The 7,482-nt window shown below is 44.1% G+C and overlaps 1 long non-coding RNA gene across 1 annotated transcript; it reads right to left on the bottom strand.

Annotated features, from left to right (window-relative positions):
• Positions 1-2,110: 2,110 nt before the first annotated feature.
• On the bottom strand, positions 2,111-7,259 carry LOC122174582 (uncharacterized). The gene is made up of 2 exons (XR_006176624.2): positions 6,523-7,259; positions 2,111-4,016 (listed from the first exon to the last, which is right to left on the bottom strand). It is a non-coding gene; the product is annotated as an uncharacterized LOC122174582 (long non-coding RNA).
• Positions 7,260-7,482: the final 223 nt, after the last annotated feature.

Below are 7,482 nucleotides of genomic sequence, written 5' to 3' on the forward strand. Positions count from 1 at the left end.
CTGCGTGCTCAACTTACTTCAGCACAGGGGCACCAAAATGAGAGCTGAACTGACAATGGAGAAGTGAGTAGTGATTGCACTGTGGAAGCTTGCAACAACACCAGACTATCAGTCCATGAGCAATCATGTTAGACTTGCAAAAACCACAATAGGGGCCACTACCATGCAAGTGTGCAGGGCTATGCAGGACTGTGATTCTGGGCAGTGTGCAGGACATAGTGGATGGATTTGCAGCAACGGGGTTCCCAAACTGCAATGGAGCAATAGAGGGCATGCATATGCCTATTTGGCACCAGCGCCCTTGCCACAGAGTACATCAAAAGAAAGGGCTACTTTTCAATGGTTAGGTAAGCGTTGGAGTATCACCATGTATGCTTCACCAAGATCAGTTTGGGCTTGTCCATGACACTCTCACTTTAAAACCACAAGCCTGTTCAGAAAGCAATAAACACAAACATTCTTTCCCAACCGGCAGAGCAACATTGAAATCCTGATAGTGCTTCTGGAGGACTCAGTCTACTCCCTGTTCCCTGGCTCAGGAAGCCGTACACTGGCCACCTTGACAGCACCAAAGCAAGATTCAGTTCCTACCTCCACAGGAGCAGAATGACAGTTAAATGTGCTTTTGGTAGCCTGGAGGAACATTTGGCTCTCAGTGAGAAAAATATCCACTGGGTTATAACAGCCTGTTGTGCATGACCCTTTCCCCCAAACTCCCACCCCTGCCCTGCCTCTTCCCGCCCAGTTCCACCCCACTCCCGCGAGCACACCCTGTCCCATGCTCCCCCTCAGCCCCTCCTGCACAGCACAGAACAGCTAATTGCGGTGGGCGCTAGGAGGGAGGGGAAGGAGTTGATCAGCAGGGCTGCCAGCAGATGGCAGGTGCTGGGAGGGGAGAGGGGGGAACTGGCTGCCGCTGGGTGCTAAGCACCCACTAATTTTTTTTCCGTGGCTTCTCTAGGGCTAGGTACAGGTGGTGGCAAGCATCTGTGTTCTTGCCATGTGGGTGTCTCTTAAGGTCTAGCCTCCTCTAGTACTTCAGTGGAGGAGGAGGAGTGATGTGAGTAGAGAGGGAACCCTAGACTGAGATTTGAGTGTCAACATACTCCAAGGGAGGGGGGAGAATAAGGGTTCTGCTCGTACTGTAGAAGAGAGTAAGCAGGGGATACTCTAGGTGATGGGGGGGGGGGGGGGAGAGTTAATCAGGGACTGAGTAAATCTCAGTAGGGATAACTGGCAGGGGAGGAGGGGCCTAAGGACCTGCTAGTCTCCCCTATTAGACTCTAAATTCTTGCTGTACCCATGCCATCAAAGTTGAGGCTGAGCAAAACCACCCCACCCCTCGAACCCCTCCGGAGGTGGGCCATGGCCCTACACCATGGGGGGTGGGGGTTAACTAAATTGTTTTAACAGGGCACCTACAGTGGCCAGAGCCAAATTTGAGCATAGCCACATGCACAAATAGGGCAACGCAAAGAGTCCTAACTTTGAAGTAAAGACAGGGGCTACGGTTGTTCTTAGTCTTGGCTATCTCAGGGACACAGTCTTTTTGTGACCTGACCCTTGGATTACAGCTGCATTCCACCGAGACAAGAAAAGTGGTGACCAGTTGGGGCAGGCATGTGGCCACAGGTGACAACATTTTCACAGGAACTAGCCCTAGCCTATAGCACTCATGGCTAGACAAAAAACAAGCACTCGCCTCAACTGCCTTCAGAATTAAATACAAAGCCCACCTTTCACTCTGGCATTCCCACAATCATGTTTAAAGCATATCTGAAACTCTCTTCCTCAAAATCTTGTATGAACAGATAGTCTTGCTTGCTAGTATGGAGTTTGACTAGCTGTCTCTTGGGGCTGGTTAGGTCAGAAACACTGTAAGAACGACAGCCTCACTCTCGACTTCCAGATTTCAGCTGGGATCAGCCATGGAAGTGGAGAGGGACATGGAAAAAGATTAAGGAGGAAAGAAGAAAGACACTAAATTTTAGAACCTCCTCGGTGTGCTTTGGCCAGAAGTTTAGCTTAAGTCCTGTGTGTTATCTAAAGAGATTTGTCTGGCCACTAGTAATAAGGGCTAATGAATAATGATGTACAAGTACACTGAAGATGAACATTAAAATTGCTTTTATTGGGATTCAAAGAAGAAAATTAAAAATTTCTCTGCAGCTCATTCCCTGCTGATGGTGATGTACGGTCATATTTATATATATAAAATAAAGTTGTGCTGTGACCTTTTTCTTGTAGTTGGAAGAGAGGCACAGGTGGATGGAGGATAACTGTGCTCTTATGTGGAGAGCCATTTCTTGTAGTAAGCTTGCTGCAGCAGACCCTACAGTCATTTGTATTGCCATGAGGTGTACAGTAATGAATGGAAACGGATACTTTATTTCTGTACATGGGCACACCAAGGGAAATTATATAGAAAACACATAAAGAATGATAAGGTTGCACCATCAAGCACTGGGAAATGACAGAATGCAGGTTACCCAGGGACCCTTAGTTCACCTCCCCTATGGTACAAGAAACTGTCCCTTGTCGCAGTACTGCTCCCTGGAACCACAGCCTTGGAGCAGCAATTTCAGAGAGCACCCTCAGACCATGTTGAAGCATGCTCAGCCCAGACAAAAATCTTCAAAGAATCTATCACATCTCCACTGAGCATCTGCAAACCGAGATTGTCAAAGGCTCATAACTTGGCCAGATTAGGAGAGAGTTTCATGGGAGAAGGCAAAAGGCACAGCTCTTACATCAGGGTGATCCCTCCGCCAAATGGCAACGCCATGCTTCAAAGTATGGAGGTGAGAGAGCTTCTTATATAAAAACCATTATAAGATGATTTTTAACATGGAAAAATACACTGTTTTGCCCCTCATCTCATTCTGAGATGGGGCCAAAACATTTATACTGAAGATTAAAAGTTATATGAGGCCTGAGGCTGACAGCTGGTCTAGAAAATTTCTACCCAAAAGGTTAAATTTTGGCAAAGTAAGCAACTGAAAACAGGCTCGTATAATGGAATGTGTCAATGAAAAATGTTACTATACACACACACACACACACAAAAGTATAGTCATCTTATAAATATATAAATAGTTGCATTTTTTTTTTTTTTTTTACATTTATGTTCTATCAGCAGTCACTCAAACATTCCTGGACACCATCATGGAGAATGCCTATAGGTTATAACAGAAAATAATAACTTACTACAAATGTTTGGAGCTGGTTTTGAGATTTAATAGAGAATGGCATGCCTTTTTATAGTTTTCGTTTCTTTTTTAGCCCTATGCAATTCTATAGCAAGACTATACTTCACTATTCCATTTTATAGAAGAGTTTGAAACACCTATAGCAAGATTAATTATTTTCTTGTACATTCTATAGGATTTTCCATAAGGGTGCCCACAGATATAATGGGAGTTCTCGTATATTCTAATAACAAAAAGCTTTGCCCTCCTACAATCCTTAGCTTACTTGGAGAACAGAGCCTCTTCATTGTTAGACTGTAGTGGGCTGAGGGGTGGTTGGGGTGCAGAGTAATTTGCCTCCCTCCGGGGGACATACACACATCTCACTGTCCCTGGGGATGGTGCTGCCAGCAATTACGATTCTGTTATTGTCAATGGGACATACACACTGGGGACAGCCATCAGGAGGGCTTCCGGTCTCCTTGCATGTAGGTGAAACCGTGGGACAAACTGAAGTGCAAGAGATATTCCCTGTAGAAACACAGGTGCAGAGTTGGGTGGCAAAGTCTATGTGGAAAGATTTCCCCACAGGGACGTTTCCATCCTCGTAGCCTTGCATGGCGCATTCCAATTGCTGGTAATCTGGACAGGAACATGGAGGGGCACATATAGCACAGCAGTTCTTCTCCGAAGTCACCGCTGTGTGTTGGTCAGGGCAGGGGCTACATTTGACAGGAGTGCAGTCTGCTTTCAAGGGTTTACAGGCAGCTGTGGGTAGCAGAAAGCAGCCCAGCAACTGGCAAAGCAAGTGTTCAGGCTTCATGTTTTCTATTTAAAAAGAGAGAGAGAGAAGCAAAGAGCAATAGCAGAAATTGCTGCTTCAGACACACTTGAGTCACTTATACAATTGTAAATGTAAGCGTTCTGGGTGGAACTGTGCTACTGAAAGCAAATGGTCACGTTCCCGTGAAATAGTTACTCACTGGTCAGCTGTACTATTGTAATTATAATCTGTGTAGCGATAGCACCTCGTGCCCCCAGGCCAACCATGCTAGCTGCTGTACAAAGCACAGAACAAAACGAAACCCCCTGCCCCAGAGAGCTTCAATTAGTTCTTCCTTTACTTACCCGGCAAGGCCAGCGTTCCAGTTCTGGGTTTCTCCTCAAGAATGGACTCAAAGTTAGTCTGTTGTAATGGACTGATCATTGTACTGGGAGCCAGGGACCATGAGAACTAATGCTGGCTTTGCCACTTACACTCTTTAACCTTGGGCAAATTACTTAATCCTCCTGCCTCAGTTTCCCCATTTATAAAAATGGAGATAAAATTTACTTTCCTACTTCAGAGGAGTGATGTAATTCACAAAGTGCTTTAAGGATGAGAACATCTAAATATTAAACTTTTAAGTCTATTTATAAAAGCTGGTTTGGTCATTTTTAATTTGCATGTCACTGCCTGCTTCAATAAAGTGTCGTGTTACAAGATTTGGAGATTTTTTCAGGCCAGGAGGGATCATTAGATCACCTACTCTGACCCTGTGTACGGTACAGGCCATAGAATTTCATCTAGTTACCCCAGTATTGAGCCCAATCACTTGTGTTTTGGTTAAAGCAGATCTTCTAGAAAGACATCCCGTCTTGATTTGAAGTTTGTTCCCAGAGCCGGTGCTAGCCCATTGGGGTCCATAAACAGGAATATCCTCCCCTCTCCTCTCCCTAATACTAAAGCAGGCAACAAAAAGCAAATAGGGGGCCCTCCTGAGCTTTCGGGCCCATAAGATATTGCTTAGTCTGCTTATGCCTAACCCCAGCTCTGTTTGTTTCAATGGTTGATGACTGTCACTGTTATTCCGATTAGAAAGGCAAATTTTTTTGGTCTGGCTTCAGCTTCCAGCCTTTGGTTCTTGTTCTGCCTTTATCGTCAATTAAAGAGCCCTGTAGTACCTAATATTTTCGCTCTGTGAAAGTACTTATACGCTGTAATCAAGTCATCTCCTGATCTTCTTTACGATAAACTAAACATACTGAGCTCTAAGTCTCCTGCTGTAAGGCATGTTTTCCAGCTCTCAAATCATTTTGTGGCTCTTCTCCTCTCCAAGTTTTCATCATCCTTTTTAAAATATGGACACCAGAACTATACACAATATTCTAGTAGCCAAGGCCATATACAGAGGTCAAATCACCTCTCTGCTCTTACCCACTCTGCCTGTGTTTGTACATCCAAAGATTGCATTACCCCTTTTAGCCACAGCATCGCACTGGGTGTTCATGTTCTGTTGTTGTCTTTCTGACACTAAATCCTTTTCAGAGTCACTGCTTGCCAGGATACAGTCCCCCATTCTGTAGGTATGGCCTGCATGTGGCGGTATTAAAGGCATTTTGTTTGAATGGGCCCAGCTTACCAAGTGTTGCCAACCACTCTCCTGATCTAGCATGAGGCTTGTGATATTTGGTGCATTTCTTAAAGCCCCAGCTCCTGGAGTTATGTGAATGCACAAGAATCTTAGTTTATTTTTGTTAAATGAAATTCTCTAGGCTTCATGGTTGCAGAGAGAAGCTTGAAAACATTACCCAAATGCACCTTTAAAGGCTCTGAAACCAAAGGCAAATAACAAGAACTCAAAAGGGATTCTTTTAAAAAATTCTCATGATTTTTAAGCCAATCTTCCAATTTTTGAATGCTTACCAGTGACAATATTGTTTCCTTGTCCTCATAATTATTTACCAGTCAGCCAATCTTTGATTCATCCACAAATTTTCTCCGCAGAGATTCTACATTTGCGTCCAGATCACTGATAAAAATGGCACCAGACTTAGAACCGATTCTTAGAAACACTTCCATTAGATGGTGATTTCCCATTGAAAACTTTTTGAGATCTGTCAGCTAGCCTGTTCTTAATCCTTTTAACGTGTGCTTTATTTCTATTGTCTTGTGCTAAGCTTTTAATCAGAATGCTGTGCAGTACTAAGTCAAAAAAATCTAAGTATATTACATCAATGCAGTCTCCTTTGTCAACCACATTTGTAATCTTCAAAAAAAATCGGGGTTGGTTGACAAGACCAATTTTCCCTAAAGATACAACATTAAAGAAATTTGTTAGTTAATAGTTACATAGAGATGAATTTTCTGCTCAGATCAGTCCAATTTTCTTTAAGATACCCCATGTCTCCTGACCTGATCTCCAGACCCATTCCCCAGCTACCACACACTCCTGGAAAATGGCCTCTCTAATTGAATTGACTGCTTGTAATTTATATTTCAGAATAGTAAAAGGGATCCTTTTTTAAATCAAATATGTGACTGTGCTCTAAAATATAAAACAGTTTTAATTACCTGGATAGTCTTGATGCCAAATGTGACAGATGATTTGGCCCAGCAATGGTGATCAGCCTTTTGATCTTTCTCCCAGCATAACCATACCAGTTCAGCTGCAAGGTCATCTATTTATATGCAATGGCTCTCTGAGCCTTGATGCAGTACAAACAGGGAGGGAAAGCCTTTGCAACACTAAATGCATGGCTGGGAGTGGCCAAAAAGATTTTTATCTTGCTAATGGCTTCAGTTTAGTCTATATCTCTCTTGGTGATCTGTATATTTGTGAAGTCTATTCCAGATTGTGGTGCAATCCTACCCTTCCCCACCCCGCTTTAAACTTTGACTGAGAGTATTGAAAAGACCATTAGACTGATAGCCTGCTAAGCACAGTAAATATAGTGTATATTTGTATTTGGTTTTCCATCCACAAGCGTACAGAAATGATTCGAAAGCTATGAATATACACTACTGAACTGCATCCAACACTGGGGAATAACAAACTCAGGGGTTGCACAGCTGGTAGCTTCTGTAGGCCGAGTGCATTGCCCATTCCAGGGGCATCCTGTGCACCACCCTCCCATCCTCCTCTAACTGTGAGTCCCTGCAACTCCCCCACACCCACCTCTGCTAGGCTGCCATATTCTTTCCCCCCATTCTAGAGGCTGTGAACACTCTACATGCTCCTCTACCAGATTCCCTGCCTTTTGGTCCCCATGGCAGGGGATATGTTTGCTTCCTTTTCCTCCATGCTCCTCATTCACTCCCAATCTCTTTCCTGCCAGGGATTATGTGTGACCCCCATTTACCCCCACCCCCAGAGCAAGGTCCCCCCCATTCCCTATCAATTTTAATCCCATCCTAATCTTCTTGAAGCGTCCCCCTCCCTGTCGGATTTCTGTTCACCCAACCACTTTCGGTGGGCTACTGACAAATGTCTATTGTTTCTGTGGAGTCTATTAGCTGGGACAAGCTTTGCCC

Source organism: Chrysemys picta, chromosome 1 (assembly GCF_011386835.1).
Source record: "Chrysemys picta bellii isolate R12L10 chromosome 1, ASM1138683v2, whole genome shotgun sequence".
NCBI classification, from domain to species: Eukaryota; Metazoa; Chordata; order Testudines; family Emydidae; genus Chrysemys; species Chrysemys picta.